Below are 20623 nucleotides of genomic sequence, written 5' to 3'. Positions count from 1 at the left end.
AAGAGATGTGTATAGGGTGAGAGGGAAAGGAGGGAGGATAGAGAGAAGAGAGGAGGGAGATTAAGAGAGTATGGATAGAGAAAGAGAGATCCGGGAAAAGAGAGATATTTGTCTAGTCTACAAAAACATTGTATTGTTAGAGACCCTTCTACTTCTACACATTCAGCAATTTCTTGGAATTTATCTGTCCGGAAAAACTAATGTATCTCTATTGGGGACAGAATTTGGAATGAAATTCACTCTTTCGGGTCTAAATTGAAAGCACAGTCTTGATGATTCTCATCCAGGATATCCACTATAAAGCATGAATAATTCATTCGCTTTAAATCACAACAACAGTGAATCTAAATAGAGATTTATTTCTAATTGATTTGTCTAGCAGCCAAATTTCAATGCAAACGTTTTCAACGATAGAACAAGTGATTTTTCACAACATTACTCTGTTCATTCGGGGAGCTCTTTGGAGCCATAAAATTTACAGCATTTCTCTGGCAATGGGCATGGTTGTCATATGTCAAGGGCTGTTACCATGCCACCTCTTTCTGCACAAAATATTTCTAAGCGTGGAATGCAGCCATCCATTAAATCTCTTGGTTGAAATCCACATTCCATTGCTCGAGAACGACAATCTTGCCCATATTCGCATCCATGGCGGCTTCCATCACAGGAACGGCGTTGTTTCAATTCCTCTACCAAATGCACCCCTGAACTGAGACTTCGAGTCTAAGGTAGGCAGGCCAACACTGGTCACCAGTGCTACACCTAAAATTGCTGTTTGACAGACAGATGTAGCACAAAGTTCGAGTTCTGCAGCAATTTGTTTAAAGCTTGACATAGCCTTTGCTTCTTCACTTCTTGATCACAATCAACAGACATGGTAGGATTCACCAATCTGAGAATAAGCAATCTAATTTTACCATAGATATACACTCAACTTGATCTTGTTTTCTGCCTTCGATTCATAATGAGATGTGCATAGGATATCGCGGGTATTATTTGTATGCAAAACTTACTGCAAAGCATCCGTGACTCAATTTGTGCAACCCCATCAACCATTTAAAATTCTCAGCTTCACATAGGATATTAATATACATATGATATTCAGATACTAAGCTTCAAACATGAAACCAACAGATGAATCAAATTATGGAACTATGAAATCAAACTTCCAAATAAAACCTATGATAAGATTTCTCATAGAAAAAGGAAAGATAAGAAAACAAGAAAGATAAGATAATACCAGACACAATGTAATACCAGAGACAAGAAATTTGGGAAAAAGAACTCAACCCACAAGTTCTTACGCACTTTCTCTTTCAACTTTTAATGATACAAATATATGACTTAGTTGAGATAGGCGTTCTAAGCAACCTAATTGCAGGTGCTCATACGGCCTAGGGGGCATCATAAAATTCAGATCCTCGGAGTGACAGAAAAACCTATGATGCATCTGCGTTAACAAGTATTTTTTAACTGACCACAAGTTTGCACCTGATATTTCATCAATCCGCCTAGATGCTTAATAAAGCAAGCACATGATATTATAGATCTATGCCACAGCATGACAAGGAGCAATACAAAGAGTCGAAGATTCTTTAAATACAGTGCAATTATGGACCTGGGTAACTACAAACCGGGTTCATATCCGAAGCAATATTATTGAATCCCTCTATCTTTTGCCATGGCTTTCTTGAACCTCCCATCCGGATCCGTCATCAATGCCGACAGTACTGATCATGACGTTCAAGAAAGCCGTGGAAAAATATAACAGGATTCTCGGCGTGAGTACTTCTTTATTTCATCTGTAACAATACAAAGAGTGAAATAATATTTAAGATAAGAAATAACTAACCAGTAGCCGGAGCCTATATTTCATCTGTGAGCATTGTGAGCCTTGAATACTGTGAAATTCTGGACCTGGGTAACCACAAACGGCGTTGATAACTAAAGCAATGTTATTGAATCCCTCTATATTTTTCCATGGCTTTCTTGAACCTCCCATCCAGATCCGTCATCAATGCCGACAGTACTGATCGTGACGTTCAAGAAAGCCTGTGGAAAATTATAACAGAATTCTCAGCGTGGGTACGTCTATATTTTGCAACTGCGTATCCTGGGTTTGAAGGAGGGCCACCCAGTTATTATCTCTAACTTTTCTGGTCGTTAGTCTGGCTCCCGTCTAACTCCAGATAATCGAGAAATTATTGCGAGCAATATACCAACCCTGTTGCCCATCCGATTGGAATCATTGTGGCTGGAGGGCTGGAAGCAATACAGGAGATGTGCAAGAAGATATTCAAGGATCAAACTGATGATCAAAGGTCATGGAAGAAATGAAGAAATATGTTCCTCATTACTTGAAAAATAACCATCCATTATTCTTATTTATAATAGTGAAAATAAGTTTCACCATTATGAGAGGATGAGTTTTACAGTGTAGTTGAGAAGTTCGGTACGTAGACTTACAGCTTTTAATGATTTTTAATTAGAATTCTAATATTTTCAAGGGTTTTATCATCATTTTCATAATTATATTTTAAAAAGTTTTTGACTCATATATAAATAAATAAGATTATATTTATCTTAAATTTTCATTTACCAAGTTTTTAGAGGGATTAAACTTTTTTTACTTTATATTAAAATATTTGATCTTCCAGATGATAGGTAAATTTAGGGTTAAGATGGCTTTTGACTAATTTAACTATTAGTTATAATTATTAATTTTATGTTTTTTTATTTTATTTTTATATAATTCGAAAGAATCAAAATGTTTTATTGGTAATTATAATTATTAATTTTTTAGCATTTTTTTGTTTTTTGTTTTTTTAATGTAATTTGATGGAGTCAAAATATTTAACAAGACCTTACATTACGTTATCTATATTTTACATCACAAAGGATAGGATTACTACGTCAACTTACAAGTTTGAAAAACCTTTTAGTAATAACGTGAAGATAAACTTTACAACTCAACCAATAAGATTCGTACATTATTAATTTTATGTTTTTTTATTTTGTTTTATTTTATTTTTATCTAATTAGAAAGAGTCAAAATGTTTTATTGGTAATTACAATTATTATTTTTTTTAGTTTTTATTTTTTAATGTAATTTGATGGAGTCAAAATATTTAACAAGACATTACATTACGGCATCTATATTTTACATCACAGTAGATAGGATTACTACATCAACTTACAAGTTTGAAAAAACCTTTTAATAATAACCAAAAGATAAACTTACGACTCAACCAATAAGATTCGTACATAAATTTACAATTTTAAATACATTTTTTTGGAACTCTAACATTTTCATGATCCTAGTCATCATCATCTTCATAAAAAAATCTCTTGGCTGGCATCTAGAAGATAAATTTTACAATACAACATGTAATATTACCATATAAACTCACAAGTTTTAATGACCATTCAACATTGGTCCTAACCGTCACCTAATCTCAAGAAAAGAAAAAAATAACTACTCAAACATATAAATTTATTTATTTATTTATTATTGGAACTCAAACATTTCCAAAATCTTTACAATTGTCATTTCTATTTTCTTCAAAATATTTTTATATTTTATAAGATTCATTTCCTTTTCACACCTTTTTCTTTTCTTTTCATTTTATTACTTGTTTTATATGTTTTGATAAAGGATTTTATATTTTGGATGGATGTTATAAAAACAAAAACTAAGATACTTTAAAACCAATGTTATACTTCATACTAAGTACTTACCATGTGGAGCTTTGAATAATACAACAAAATAATTCTCTACAATAAAATTTAGTAATATTTATAAAAATAATTTTGTTCCTTAAAATCGATTAATGAGAGATTTAAAACTAGCATTTGCACTAGATGTTGTAAAGGAAATAGCATAAGTCCCACATGTAATTATCGAAATCACAACTCCACCTTCCTCATTAACCATTAACCATTAGATATAATGTTCATTAGTACATAAAATAATTACAATAGAGCGTCACTAAGATACATAACCATTAACAACCACTGTTGTAGTGTAATAACATAAACTGTCTCATGAACCTTGCATCCATTTCATGATTTCCTTAACCATATTAATTAATCACTTACTTGGACATTATGATTATCACATCAAATAAAGAATCATCATCATCAAGGATTCAACATCATCAACTGACACAATAACCAATCACAACATTGAACATTGATATACCCTGGAAACCCCGTAGGGTGAAAACTAGCAAACGCTTAATCTTATTATTAAACGCTCGTGAGGGTTTTCACCCCTCACTCAATGGCTTATAAGGGATTCCATCCCTTAACCATTGTTATAAAATTATTACAATGAATTATCATTAATTTTTCACATAACTAGCTAAAATCTAATACATTTTCCATGTAACCCTTTACTTACATACCACCACATGCAATATTCCTTGTGGCATGATTGTTCTAGCAATGTATGATTCTGCAGCTCGTACTCATCTGCATGGAGCATTAATCCTTTTCCTGCCACAATGTTAAACATCTCTTTCCTTTGGCACCAACCGCCTTCGTTTCCTATCAATGTTGACGTCAACAAGCTTTGTTAATAAGATTAGATACAACATTAATCAATCAATATTCAACCTCTAAAAGTGATCTTTTAACATATACTCATGTGCATGAGCAAGCATGACATACTAATTAACTAGTACATATGTTCAAGTAAATACTTGTTTTACTTCCACAATGTTTATTCACATTAATGCATAATTCTCTTTAAGAGATCTAACCCATTAGTTCTACTAAAATGTATAACACAATAGTTATATCTTCATATATGTAATAAATTGTTGTTCCTATGTTTATGCACATGTGTTCTTTTCACATAGTTATTTTTCGAGAACTCAACATAGTTTCTCTAATATACAAAGAACATAACTCTATATCACAATGGCTATTCTTTGTGCATACAATAGCTTATCATAATAGCCCTTCTTTAATGTATGCAACACATGTTCCCTTCACTAGAATACTACCATCATTTCATGTAACATTGCACATACTTCTTTCTTAAAGGAAGTCTTTATAACCTCATCTCTCTATCTTCCTATATGTAAGTTTCTCATGCTTCCCTTTCAAGAAATTTTATAGATGCCCATCTTTATGTTTAAAAAAATCAAGAAACAATAACAATGTTAACTTAACCCTTTATGCACCAAAATCAAGAAATCGATCCAACTCATCTAGCAAGACAATATTTTCAAGGGATTAATATTTCCAAGAATGTTAACATCAATTATCATTATTTACAAGAAAGTCAACATAATTCTCATCTAGCAAAACAATCTTTTCAAGAGATTAATATTTCCAAGAATGTTAACATCAATTATCCTTATTTACAAGAAAGTCAACATAATACTTTCTCTACGTACACACCAAATCATATTCCCAATGTCACAATAGCTACCCTTATGTGCATGCAACATGTGTTTTTCCTAACACAATTACCTTTACTTCAATGCACATAATATTTTCATGAAACAAGTATGGATTCTTCTTCTTGTATGAACATTATTCATATGTGTCTTTTAAGAAAGAAATCCCTTTTTTTTTTCAAGAGATCTCTCATAAAAGCCATTATTTTCATACATGAAGAATGCACTCTTTTCCTAAAAAGAAACTATATTTATGTGTACATAAAACATACTCTTTCTTCAAGAAAGTTAGTATGATTACCTATGTGTCTAGAAGCACATCATTAGCAATTTCTATTATGCATGCAATGCATAACTATTTCACAAAAACTTTGAAATTAGCTAATATCCCAATGCAATAAAGCATATATCCCTTCTCAATAAAATCCAACTTAACTGCTATTTATTTTATATGCATTCATTAAAATACTTTCTTTACCAAGAAACATATAAAATATTCAATCTTTTACTGCATGCATTAACATATTTTCTTTACCAAGAAAACATATAAAATAATCGTCTTTTACTGCATGCATTAAAATACCTTTCTTTACCAAGAAAACAAATACAATATTCAATCTTTTACTGCATTCATTAACAAAATATTTTCTAACAATCCAAAAAACAACTTATTCTTCTCTATAAGGAATACAACTACTTATCTAATGGTGTAAAAACACGTGCCTTACAATAGCCTTAGGTTTCTTCGGTTCCGGTGGAAGAAGCTTGGGAACTATACAGTCAGCACCCCATCTTGATAGGTAGTAGAAATGGGCTCTACATTGTAGTCAGCAGGCACAGTGAATTCTCTCATGAATTTATACTCGTGTGCCAGGCTAGCATGAAACCCCCGGCCCCATCATGCCCACAGATCGTGTTCCCCTCTTCGTAAGAGTTCCGTACAGCAGTGTTCGAACCATCGTGAACTCTCATGGAGTTAAGCTGTCTATCCTCGACATGATCAGTGAGATAATCCAAAGCTTTGTTTTGTTGTGTCATATATTTGGAATATGTCATTCACGCAACCTCATTCAACTCTTCTGCTGCCATTTTCACTTACGCATTCAGCTTTTTCCCATGCGTTTTGCCTCCGCCTCTATTATATTATAAAATAGATGTGATATGTTATGTGATCTAACTATAGACGAATTTGAGTCACAAATAAATCTTAATGTTAAATGTAATACAATCAAACAATCTGCTCAAAATAGAGGCATGTGCAACTTCCTTCCCAAGTGCTCAATCGAATAGCTTATTTTCCTTGAGAGTTGCATCCCAGACCAGGCCTTTGTCTTTCATCGCTTCAACCATACTAAACCCTTCACCCTCATATTGTAATGTCCCCATTCTCCACAATATTTTTTTGTTTATTTCTTTTAGTTTGACCTATACCTATCACAGAGGATAGTTTGTGAAATCGAAATGGTGGTGCATTAATTCCTTTATGGTTTGTGACTAGTGGAAAGAAATCCCTATGGGGGTATCATGATCATGTGTTTCCCTGGCCTAATGACTAACTAAATGACAAATTTATTAAAATGATTTTTTATTTGTGTTATGGGTTATGTTGAATTGTATTGTTGTATAATGTATTGGTCATTCACCTATTTAACTTCATCCTACCTAGAACTCAGTTGAATATGAAAGAAATAATGTTAGATCTTAAGAGATTTACTTTTTTAATTGTATTTATAATATTATTATGGCACACGTGCTGATTTTTTACTAGCTCCATCACTGGAATTCACATGGTGTTCACATTCCCCCACTCATGGTTCTGATCAACGGTGAGGGTGGCCTAGTTTGCATCGAAAGGTCGAGGTTATTTTTGGGGTTTCCATCTAACCCTAAATTTGTTTTCCTAAAGCTCCTTTCCCTCTATTCCATCCTTGTCACGATGTAGAGCACTATTATAGGGAAGAAAGGATTCCTTGCAATTGTGATGTATTACAGAGGATATCCACTTCCCTACCACCTGGAGAGATAATGTTCCAGCACTTGGCACTCACCAAAACCATCGCACCACATATTCAAGTAGAAATGGTAAATTTCTCTCTGCATCAGCTCTTTAAATTTGCAAAAATGTGTCAGTTGGTACCATACTCTAGCTAGTACTTTGGTTGTATTGCTTTCTTCCCCTTATTTTACCCCTTCCACCTGGGTTTGACTAGTTTCTCTGCTTTTGCTTCTACGTGTTTTTTTTTCATGGGGTTCACCTTGGGTTTCTGAGATTTACCTTTCTTGTTCTAGTGGAACGCAGCTTCCTTGGCTTAAATGAATGGAGGTACTCTTCGGACTTCCACTTTCGTACTTAACATAGTTTTTATCTTGGTATAACAATTTGCAGTTTCACTTATAGAAATTATGGGTTTTCATTTTGGTGTTACCAAAAATATAGTGCATCCTATCCCATTCATTTTAAGATATTTTCTCTTCATTTTCCCCCTATTCCTTTCCTAAATTATGGTAGCAGTTTCATACCTGCTTCTAAGGAAAATGGGAAATTCATTGTTTTTGTTGCAATTCCTCATAGTGAGAAACAAACCCAACTATGTTGTTGCCATGGTGGGGCACCAACCTTTTTCATGCATTAGAGTGTACTCAACTATTTTACTCAGTTGTTTTCATTGAATAATAACATGTTGTAATTAATTCAACTTGGCTCTACTTTTCAATTTTAATTTTTTTTCATGCCTACATATATATATTTGGCGCGAAAGTTATTGAACTCATTTTTTTCTTTCTATTTTGGTGCTACAGGCTCTTTGGATAGGATGCATTCATCTACATCCCATGTAATAAAATAACTTCTTACCTTTACGCACATACTAGTTCTTTTCTACATAGTTTAGTTTTCTTTAACCAGAACTCTTGCTTATTTTTTACTAGTATGAAATTTTTCATTACCAAGGCACAAATAAAATGAAATTGTAAGAGCTTCCATATTCCCTCCTGTATTGAAATAATTTCTCCACTCGTTTGGTTCCGAGGTCAGCCTACTATGTCAAGGTTCTTTTTGTTTCAATATTGCATTCAATACATCTGTTATTTATTTTCGTATTACATCTATCCTAGGCGATTCAAAATGTTAGGAAAGAGTTTCATTAAAGTGGGTTGTGTGTATAAAGTGTAATTCTATTATTTAAGTAAAATGGATGCTCCACTTCTAACGATAGTATTTAGACATGTATTTTGGAATATTTGAACAAAGGGGTTTTATAACCTAGTGAAAAATTATACAATTTGTGTTAAGTTTCGTATTTAAATGAAATTACTAGTTTCCTTACTTTTTCGCAACTAATGGCACTAGAAGGTAACTCACTCTTGATAAATATTATTGTTGATAGTAAGTTCTTACTTGACTATAATATAAAATATATATTGTATGTATTTGGCGGTACTTGTATATCTATTATATTCACAGTTTGTTATACCATTTTCTTGTATCCATAGTTCTCAGAGAAACTAAGTATTGATAGTTTCAATGTTTTCTTTTATATTCTCTTTTATACAAAGTTAGCACACATTATTTACTGGTTATTTGCATCGAATATGAGTTATATGGTAGAATATGAGGAATTCTTATATTCAGTATGTTGGTAGTATGCCACAACTAGGATTTTTGATTTTGATTCTTTTGCTTACATGTTGTAACAAATTGTGAACCTCTTTTTCTTATTAGATCACAAATTTCATAGTATTTATGGTTTGCATTGCATATAGGTTTTGTCGATATGATTTATCTTCATTTTCACAGCACACGGTCATGTAGTCCAATATTAAGTGTAGTATTAAATAAGATTTTTTTTCTTAATTATCTCTTCCCCAAGCATTATTAAGGGTATGATGGGTTTGTCCTACATTGAATATTGAACACATAGTTTAGAATTCTTATGGGATTAATTTATCACCTGACCCTACTTCCTCTCTCAAGTCATACCTACTTCTAAAGGGGATAACATGTATTCTCATCAATCTTAAGTCCTAGTGGAGTTACAACCTGTATAAGTGATGTTAAATCTTTCAGACCTATTGTATGCATAAACAATAATTCTAGGCATGATCACATACAAATATTATTTCTCCAACTTATTTAATACCTCTGAAATTCTATAGAACCATTTAATCTTGAATGCATGCACTTGCGTATGTAAGGAAATTAAGAAAATCCACAACGAGCAGTGAAATCTAACCCAGAACTACATAGTAGTCATCAAAACATATTAAGTAAGGTGTTTACCATGCATGCATCATTGATTGAGTACATATACGATTCTACTTCTAGAATACACATTCATTTATTGATGATCATCTAAAAAGAATAAATAAAAGATATAAAATATGCCTAACAATTGTCAAAGACTTTTAATAAAATAGTATAGCTAGAATTGTAACCATATTCACTACTTGAAAATTACCCAAGATTGAAACACGTTCCTCCTAGCCATGAACCACCTCCACCAATTTCCCCAAGCTATGTTATGTTTGCCAATGGAATCAACAAGCCACATTGATTCCTTAGTTATTTCTTTTATAATTTTCTTTTCAAGTAGATTTTCTTTTATCATTGTCTTGCCTTTTGGGTCTTTCAATGCATTTTCCTAGTCCTTTTTGTCTTTTTTTTTTTTGAAAAAAGGTTATTTTCCTTTTTCCTAAGGTCTACCTTTCTCTCCCACAACACTTTTTTCACCCCAATTATTATCTTTCTCCAACTATGTCATTTAATAGATATTTCTTTCCCATCATATTAAATCCTGTCTATTTCTCCTAGGGATTTTTTTTTGGAGATATTTAGGGGAATATTTATCTTGAAATTTAACAACCAATAATTGTTTCCTTCTTGGAAAGAATCCTATAACTATAATTCTTACTTTCTGAGTAATTTCCAGCATTTTATTTGTTGATAATAATCTATTAATTAGATCACAATAGCATTATTGATCACCTCATTTCACAAGTATATCATGCCTTCCTAGCCATTCAATCTAAAACAACCCATATCGAAAAATAGACAATCATTAACATAGAAAACTAAGGGGTGTAACATCTTCCCCCCCTTTTATTCAAAATTGTCCTCAATGTTGGATGTTCAATTTCATTCGTTTTATAATAGTTTTGGAAAGGCCTCCTACATTTTTCTCTCAATCTCTCAGGTGGCCTCCTTAGGTGTAAAGTGTGTCCACTGCACTTTAACTTTAGTAAGATCTATCTCCTATATAATATAAGAAGTGGTTCTACGAGGAAATATCCTTCAAGTTCCACCTTTATCAAGTTTCAATCAATTATATGAGAATTATCATGGACATATTTTTTTAGTAAAGATACATGAAAGACATTGTGTACTTTATGTGGCTAGGAAATGCCAGCTAATATGCTATTGGTCCAACCCTATCCAGAATCTCAAAAGACCCTCAAAACTGTGGTGCAAATTTGGCAGAGGTTCCCATCCTTAAGGTTGTTTTTCCTTGGTTTAACTCTTCTGTATACATGTTCTCCAACCTTAAATTCCTTGTGGGTTCTCCTTCTATTAGTATAATTTTTTTGTCTACCATGTGCAGTTTTTATGTTCTACTTAATTTTTTTCACTACTTGTTCCATTTCTTGTAATGTGTCTAGTGCCAAAATTAACTTGTCCTCCAACTAAATCCAGTTGAAAGGTGTGTGACATTTTTTGTGGTATAAGGCCTCGAAGGGAATCATCATTATATAATCCTCATAAATGTTGTAGGAAAATTACACTAAGTGTATGAATTGTTCGTATTTACTTGGTGTGTCCATTAAATGCATTCTTAACATATCCTATAATATTTGATTGATCCTCTTCATCTCTCCATCAATTCAAGGGTGATAAGCAGTACTAAAATTAAGTTTTGTCCTCATTCCTCCAAACAAAGCCTTCCAAAATTTGGAAGTAAATTTATCACTTGTATCAGATTTTACCATTTTTGGTATCTCGTGTAGTTGAAAAATCTTATTCATAAGAATATTTGCAATCTTAGTTATTTGACAGGTAGTCTATAGAGATAAAAAGTGTGTTGCCTTCCTTAGTGTGTCAAAAAACACCATGAGGGAGTCATGTTGAAATCTAGTTTTTGGGAATCCTGTAAGAAATTCTAATGAGATCACCTCCCATTTACATTCATGGATGGGTAGTGGATTCAATAATCTAGTTCGGTGTTTGTGTTCTACCTTCACCTAATAACATTCTAAACATTTAGACAAATATTCTATTGTATCCCTTTTCATGCGAAGCCAATAAAAATCCTTCCTTAGTGTCCTTATCATCTTTTGACATTCATCTAGCGTAGTATTTCTTATGCTCATCTAATATCATTTATTTTAGAACACTTGCATCTAAAATAAACAATTTATTTTTCTAGGTTAACAATTTTTTTGAATTTTTAGTATAACCTGTAATTTCTACCAATTTCAATTCATGTTGAATTTGTTGATAGATTTGATCTTCCTGTATTGAATTTCGGATCTGTTAAGTGAAATTTGTAATGGCACTGCTAGCAAAAATTTCCATAATAGAATTTGCATGTCTACTTAAGATATTTTCTAGTTTATTTTCTATACCCTTAATGTGTTTTATATCAAATTCAAAATCACGCAGAAAATCCATCCACCTAGCTAGTCTAGAATTAAGACATAGTCGATTGAAACAAATATTTTAAGCTAATGTGATATGTTATCAAGCTAAACTTTTTAGACAATAGGTAGTGCCTCCACATATTTTAAGCACATGCCAGAATAGCCAACTCTAAATTATACAACACTTAGTTCCTTTCACATGGTTTTAGTGCTATAGGGATTAACGGACAGTTAGTTGTGGCTCGAATACCATCAAGGATCTTCTTGGGATCCAAGGTAGACTATTTCAGATTAAGTGAAACTTTCACAAAGTAGTATAAATATATCTATATCAATTCATAATAATAAAAAATTTGGAAGTGATATTACCTCAGTCCTTGGTGCAACCCTACTGAAGAACACAATGTAGCAAAGCAGAAGATGCCTTTGCTATCTCCTAGAATAGCACCTACACATAAAAAAGATAAAGAGTAATCCTACAACATATAAACTCTAGTAATCAAGGCATTCATATATAAAAATATAAAACAACATGCATCTAAGCTACTTAAAAATTATGGTATTAATCAACATGTATATAAACACTACATTAACACCATCAAGTAGACAACACAATAAGAGATATATATTATTAGACTGAAGAATAATGATTACAAACATCTTTGCTCGATCAACCTTCCTCTAGTCCTCAAGCTTCTCTCTCTCTCTCTCTCTCTCCCTCTCTCTCTCTCTAAACCTATTGGCATCATAACAACTATATCTCATACAAAGTTTTGACAATCATTTGACAACCATTCGACCTCCATCACAATGCTCAAGCCTCCAATATAAAGATGATGAGAGACTTATCCTTGCTGATTGTCTCACAGGCTCCATTGAGTCAAAAGGTAGGATGTTTCCTCACTTTATTACTCTTTCCCTTTCCATGAGACTCCGTTAGAAATAACATTGTCCTTAGTTAGGTCGGAGGTAGATGTGTCCTACATTCTGGGACTGACATTTGAGTGAAAACCGAAGTTCTAGTGAGTCAACTCATTCTTTGACCTACAGAATCTCACGAATCTTGGTTAACCCTACCCTTTAGGCAAAAAAATGATTAAACCTATGGACTAACTCCCTTGGCTAGTGTATGGGGAGCATCCTAACTCCTCTTTCATGTTCCTCAAGGGCGTTACCTTGGAAAATAGGCCTGTGAATTAGGTCATGTCTTTAACCAAACTTTATTTCTCCTCTAAGCTAACGAGGATGTCATTTTCCTATATAGCATATTCCCCCTAAAGTGTGAGGTTAGAGATGAAGACAATGGCTGAAATACTTTGTAAATTTTGTTTGGAAAAAGATAGAGAGGATCAGAGATTTAGGACTGCGGGAAACCTGAAACAAACCACATATGACAAAAATATAGTATCTTGTCTTCAGTCAGGCATTCCCATGCTCAGTAGCTATTTCAAACTGATTTCTCAAAAGAGGTATGACAATCATGTCAACCGATAAGTATAATGTGGAACTGTTTCATAATATGATGATCCTGAGGAGCTGTCTCGGAAAATAATATACACAGCTTGGGAGTGGAAACAAGTTTGTGTGAAGCGAACCTCTACCCAAGGTCTTAGTCATGGATTTATTTGAACATCATATTTCGGCACATGTGAATAAAGGAGTTGATGTCGAACATGTGAGAAATTTTCTGATTAGCAGTAAATAATGAAAATTGTTAACAGGCGCGAGGATGGACATTGGTAATGATGATGGTCTCCAAGATGTGCAATACAATCTGGTGAGTGTGAAGAATGATGTTTTCATCAAACACTCATAGAATCATTCAATTAGGAGCCAATGATGAAAACCCCCAATAAAAAACAAGGTAACCTGCGACTAATAACTGTAATTTCCAAGATAATTATATGTTTTTGGATCTGCTTCCTAGATAGAGTGTTTATGTTGATAGGAAGAGACATGTTTAAAGGTAGGAAATAAGGTGTCCTACATCACTCGAAATGAAGCAAGACAAGAATTATTTGTTTTGGAGATAAATTTTGAGCAATGGGTCAAACACACATAGGGAATGATGGAAGTATATGATCGATGGTTGATATAGCAAGTAGAGGATAGGTGGATCCATTGAACAATAGAAGGCATGACATAAAGGTTTACCATGAAGCATAGACTCATGAAGTATAAATAAATTATTTTGACCTCCATATAAAATAACATGATCTTTTTTACCAATTTTAGAGAGATGTAACGTAATTAAAGTCAAAAAGTCTAAGAAATATGTATGATAGATTTTAAAAGTGTTTCACTATAGAATATTAAAAAACTATTTGAATGTTCCCATTACTAATTATTCCAATATCAACTATAGATATAATTGAAAGTAAAAAAAAAAAAACTTTAGTGAAATGGCCGTGGGCGGAAATTCTCATGAAAAGAAAGGGAGAAAATGACATGCATAGGGACATGTATGAGATTTCAATGCTACCCACTATTGAAAATTGACAATGGATTAGCAAAGTTCATATTTCTTTTTTTACTCAAGTGGTATACAAATTAATATATTTCTTGTGGTAATCAGATAGCTCAATTAGATAGCTCAATCGGCATTGGCTGTAGAAATGAAGCCTCGGTGAAGAAGTCTTACGTTCAAATCTTATGCTATCATTGTGATCGGGTGAGAAGTTGGATATGATTAATATGTAGTCCTACCAAGCTTACAATATATATATATATATATATTTCTTGTGGTCAATAGTTTCAACTTCTAATGAATCTTAAATCCCTGTGATGGTTCACATTCTTCCACAACAACTCAAATATATTAGGTATCTAACATAAATGATTTGATTTATTATTTTGATTACTTTTTACTTCTATTACATTTCAAATGAAGTCGGCATTATATTTTTTTATTATTCTTTTATGTAAATGTTGAAGTACATTAGGTGACATTATCTTGTTTTATTATTAGCTATTGATTTAATGCTTCATTGTTTCATGTCAAGTGCCACTACAACATATCCGTATATCACAATATGGAATTGTAAAGCACCTCTTGGTACAATAACATATTTTATTTTATGAAGTATTTTCTAATAAATTATTTCAATTTTTTTAAAGAAATATTTAACTTGAAAAATATTATCTTGAAGAATATTTCCTATTTTAGTTCATCTTCTTTCGTAAAAATGGATTAAATAGAAAATAAGTAATATTAATTATATTCTTTCTTTGTTAAGATAATGCACTTATATTACCAGACATCTAAAATACATGATGCTACATAGATATCCAAACAATATGTGGAGGATTCATGGATCTTGAGCAAAATCTCGCAATCACCATTACCTAGGAAGCTCAGAACCATAGAGACTAACACACGAAATCCTCATTTTTCGGGAGTCACTCAAATAAATAGGGATAATAATTTTTCTAAAGTCTCTTGTCGAAGTGGCCATACATACATACAAAAAAAAAAAAAACCCAAAAAGTTCCATGCTTTAAGGTTAAAAGGGACATTCCTAAAGCTATTTCATTAAGCAAAAAGAAAAATAAAAGTTTATACCGAACTAAATATCCAAAGCAAAACATAACCAATATTTTGCAAACTAGAAGTACTAGAAAATGAACTCAAAGGTAACTAGAGAGAACACCATGCAAACAAGAGTTGAATATGCACACTAAATTCCCATCCTAACCCACTAGTATGTAGTGCGAAGATTCCCCATGCCCACGCTCAACCAAATGCATTTTCTCATCATTCCCAAATGAAGAAATAATAGCAAGAGGCCTTGCACTAGATCCAATAGGATCCATCAAGTCCATGCCATCATATTCACATGGAATATGACTTTCAGTATGGGCGAGTTGAGACTTGAATATGTCTAAAAAAAACCTATCATTCTTTAACATTCTCTTCATCTCGTCCATAGAATTGAAGATGTAACATATCTTGAATTTTTTATTCCTCAAGACTAGGCCAAGGAAGGTCTTCATTTGCCACAGGAGTGCCATCGAATTGAGGTATTACTTCTTCATGTCCTTGGAAAGCCTATGGTCGAGAACCCAAGTTGGCATGTCCTACATCATTTTTGAATTTGAAAGTGATTTTCTCTATGTTGGCCTTTGTCTCAAACTTGCATATTCCTATGCAGGTTTCTGGTGGAACAATGTTAAAAATGGTGGAAAAAACGTTGAGCACCATGTTGCCCATGCAAGGCACACCCAATAACTCCAATTTTATCTCGGTTCCATGGTAGAAGCGTGACCCAAGACTTAGCACCTTCTGTATGAGCCTCTACTTCCAGAGGGACAAAAAACTAGATTGGACCCAAAGATGGCATAACCAATGAAACAACAAGCTAGGTCGTCCCAATACCTCCATGTAATTGGACCCAACTCCAGACACACTTTGAATTTGACAGAGAAAGAGTTAAGATCTCCTCCCTAGAATTAACTACATACATAATTGAACCTCCAAATACAGAAGCCAAGACTCGGATCTTGTATTATCTGAAAAGACAAAACCACCCCACTATAGCAAAACCCTTGATTTTAATCACCCAAGGACCGAATAAAATCCTAGAAAGCTCTAAGGAAAAATTTCAACAAATATTATAATTCTAAATCTATCCTCCACCTCTATAAATGCTTGTTCTAACTGTAAAGTGACAAGCTTCAAATTAGAAGAAACCTTTAAATCTCCATTATCAACGCATCAAAAAAATATTAATAATATTTATTTATCTCTTTAATAGTATTAACAAAAAATTTAAGTTAATTTATTTTTTATTTCAAATTCCTAATTTCTTTTCTTTTATTTGATTAAATAGAATCCAAATCCAACCAACATATATATTTAAATATATATTTCCTCATATAGTTAGATTCTTTTGTAAATTTAAAATGGAGGGGCCTTTCACATCCATTAGGCAGGTCAAACAAATAACATAAAGAACAAAATTTCTATCCCATTCATTTATTCTACCATCGAGGGAGGTGTAATTGCTTTTATGTACCATAGGGTAAAATGTTTGATGGGATAGGCGGGCTAGGTGGCTACCTCTAAGTCGCTGATCTGCTAGGCAATCGATCCAATGGTTGTTGCTGATTCAAGGGAGGTGTAATTCGTTTTGTTCTCAATCATAAATAAAAAGGCCGTTAAGAACTATAATCTAAAAATAAAAATGAATATACAAATTTTATTAGCATTAATTATTAGTAAAAAAAATACTAATTTCATTCTTATAATGCTGAATGATAATATTAAAATTATGAAGAAAATGTCTTCTTCACTCTTAAGTATAAACATAATATAGTTTTTTTAATCGATTTTAAATCAAGATAAAGTAATTAAAAATAAAACGATCTTAAATTTTTTAGTTTTGAGTCTAAGAATATATATATATATATATATATATATATATATATATATATATATAATATTTTTTTAAAGTACTTCATACTTTTAAAATATGTTTTCTTATGGAATATAAATAAATTATTTGAATATTTATATTATTAATTTATTTCAATATAAAATATATATAAATCTTAACAAATTATGTTAATAACTAAAAATATATAATTGAAAGTGAAGAAGATTAACTTTAAAAATAATAGGAAGATATGTATAATTCATTTAATTATTAATAAAAATTTAATATGCAACATTTAAAAAGTATCATTTATAATAAAGAAACCTGTGTAGGTTATAAATAAAATATTTTAATGTTATAGTTAAGTAATATTAATTTGTGTCTAAAAATATAATAATAATTAAAAAATTATTTTAGTCTCGTCAATATAATCCGTGAATAAAATGTTTCAATGCTTATGTTAAGTAAAATATTCCAATGTCAATTATCTATATATTATATATTGTTAAAAGAGGAGCACCACATATATTATATAATGTAACTAAAGAAATAGTTTATTAAGGTTAAAACATTTCAAATAGGTTAATTATTTTATAATTTTGTCAAATTTTAAGAGTTTTGAAAGCAATAAAAATTAGTTGGAATTGTAAGTTTAAGACATATAGTCCACAATCCAAGTGTCCATGAAGATTTCAAGAAGTTTAATCTATTTATTTATTAAAATATATAATTTAAACAATGAAAAATGGACAAAAGTGATCAAATCCCTGAATATGTAAACATTTTTTCAAGTTTTTCACTCTAAAAGATGTTCTCACCTAAAGAGATTCTACTCTTTTCAGGGTTTTCTAGATCCATAACCCTAGACCCGTAGCTAAAATCTATATACAAAATTGGAAAAAAACAATATGTAAACTTGGAGAGATAGAATAATTACAGGTACTTACCTGGTGAATTTGAAGATGATGTACTATAATGAAATATAAGAATATGAATTGAATTTCCAAATATGTAAATTTTATTTGTGGAAATTGCTTTTGACTATGAAAATTTTTATTTTTTGAACATTAGTATGTTAATTTTCATACGAAATATAATCCATATTATTTTATTGATGCAATTTTGATTGTATAAATCATGGAATTTTAAACATAAACTTTTGTAACTGTAATTTTTTATTTTTATTTCAAATTATGAAAGGCATTATATACTTAAAGTTACAAATATTTCAATCAATGCAACCTAGACATAGCATACTCTTATCAAGCATTCATTTTTGTTTTTGGATTTTACATTTTAATGTCCTCTTCTACATATTATAATTCTTTTCCAAATGATTAATTCCCCAAAAAATTATTGTGGAAATATGCTAGGGGTGTATTTTAATATTTTAACATATGTCAAAAGAAAAATGTATTAAAACCAGTGAAAATTATTTTTAAAATATTTTATATTTATAGTGTGAAAAGTAGACTTTATATGGAACTTTGATTGTATAAATGATGGAATTTTTAACATAAACTTTTTTAATTGTAATATTTTTTTATTTATTTTTATTTTTTTCAAATTATGAAAGGCATCATATACTTGAATTTACAAAAATTTCGACCAATGCAAGCTAGAGAGGTCATACTATTATGAAACATTCATTTTGTTTTTGGATTTAACATTTTAATGTCCTCTAATATATTATAATTCTTTTCCAAATGATTAATCCCTCAAAAGATTATTGTGGAAATAGATTAAGGGTGTATTTAATATTTTAACCTATGTAAGAAGAAAAATGTATTAAAATAAGTGAAAATTATTTTTAAAATATTTTATATTTAGAATGTGAAAAATAAACTTTTTATGGTTATATAGTTTGATGAATAACTAATTTCTCTAACTATTATAAAAATAATGTAAAAGATAAAAATGTGTATGTTTCAAAATTTTATGTTTTCACGTTGTGAGAGCCAAACCACGAGGTAAATAATCTCAAATCTATATGCGAAGAAACAAAGTCTCTGTGCACGTAGCATTTTTACTCGAAAAAATTAAATTAAAAAAAAAATGTGTCCATGTTATTGGTGTGTGTATTTGTTAAGAGTGTGTGTATTCTTGGCCTAAAAAATGCATGCAGATTTCTTGTTGTATGAATATGCAATTATTCGTTTACCTAGTGACTTTAAAAGATGGAAAATGGGTCATTTGGGTTTTGAGTAATGGGTAGTGTGAGTAGGATAGAGTAGCCGAGTAAGAGAGGGGAAGGGTGGGGAAGAATGATTGGGTGAGTGAGGAGAGACTGAGTGATAATCTAAAAGTGATATGGAGGAAAAGAGAGATAAATTTGGAGGAGATGTTGTGAATGTGTGATTGTGAGAGAGAGGGAGGATATGTTAGTGAGAGTAATGCATAGGATGATATAGAAAGAGAAAGAGAGAGTGGAGTGGGGAGGGAGAGGAGGAGGAGGAGGAAGAGTTAAAGACAATGAAATGATACGAGGGAAGAGAATGAGAGAGAGTGAGAAACGAGAGGTAGGGAAGGATAATGAGAGATTGAGAGTGAGTGTGTGAGAAAGGGAAAGGGAGAGAGAGAAAGAGTTGTTTTCAAGAACATACTATGTGAGGGATGGAGGGATATAGAAATAGAGGATGGGGAAGAGAGAATGACGAGATGGACTGTGAGAGAGAGTGGGATGAGGAGAGAGTGTGTGTGCATGTATGAATAAGGAGGGGGGTGGTTGGCATATAAACAATGTGGGAGGGTAGTGAGGAATATAGAAATAGATGATGAGGGGGAGAGAGTAGGGGGGTGGTGAAGTGTGTGTGCGAGAGTGGTGGGGGGAGAGGGGGATAGAAACAAATTAGGAGGGGATGGAGTGTGTGAAAAAGTGAGACGAGGATGGAATAAGAGATAGAGAGAGATATGGAGAAAGAGAGAGAGGAGGAGATAGAAGAAATGTTGGTGGGGAGGTAGTGATGGAGGGGGAGGGAGTGATGGAGAGAGAGTGAGAGAGGGAAAGGGGGATATAAAGATAAAGATGGAAGGTGGAGAGAGCGAATAAGAGAGAGAGATGAAGAGATACAATGACAAAGAATGAGAGGTAGACAGAGAGAGAGTGATTGTGGAGAGAGGGAAATAGATGGTGATGGAGAGAGTGGGAGAGAGAAGGGGGGAGGGAGGGAGAGAAATACAGAGAGGATAGAAAAGACGCATAGAAAT

Source organism: Pinus tabuliformis, chromosome 2_2 (genome assembly GCF_031772625.1).
Source record: "Pinus tabuliformis cultivar Carrire ecotype Pingquan chromosome 2_2, CPIR1, whole genome shotgun sequence".
Taxonomy (NCBI): domain Eukaryota; kingdom Viridiplantae; phylum Streptophyta; class Pinopsida; order Pinales; family Pinaceae; genus Pinus; species Pinus tabuliformis.
The sequence above is the reverse complement of the archived record's forward strand: the minus strand, read 5'-3'. Positions refer to the sequence as shown.